The sequence below is a fragment of the Penaeus monodon genome, chromosome 29, assembly GCF_015228065.2.
Source record: "Penaeus monodon isolate SGIC_2016 chromosome 29, NSTDA_Pmon_1, whole genome shotgun sequence".
NCBI classification, from domain to species: domain Eukaryota; kingdom Metazoa; phylum Arthropoda; class Malacostraca; order Decapoda; family Penaeidae; genus Penaeus; species Penaeus monodon.
Window position 1 is genome coordinate 9,229,466 of NC_051414.1, and position 428 is coordinate 9,229,893.

Below are 428 nucleotides of genomic sequence, written 5' to 3' on the forward strand. Positions count from 1 at the left end.
TAATAAAAAAAAAAAAACAAAAAAAAAAGATACATTGAAAACAAAAAAAAAAGAACAAAACATAAAATAAAAGACAAAAGCATAAAACACAAAATAAAATACAAAAGGATAAAACACAAAATAAAAGAGAAAATGTAAAAATACAAAAATCACAAAAAAAAAGGAAATCGAAAAGGAATATATAGAGTTGAGTTGAGTTGAGAGGAAATAAAGTTAATCGAATATATAAGGAAATAATCAGAGTTAGTTCAGTTCAGTTCAGTCGAGGAAATATAATGACTTAGTTCAGTTCGTTAAATGTAAGGAAATAAATAGACTTCGGTTCAGTTGAATATATAATATAAGGAAAATATAAGGAAATAATTAGTTCAGTTCAGTTAATTGATAAATAAGGAAATAAATTATTTAGTGAAAAGGATAAAGATTAT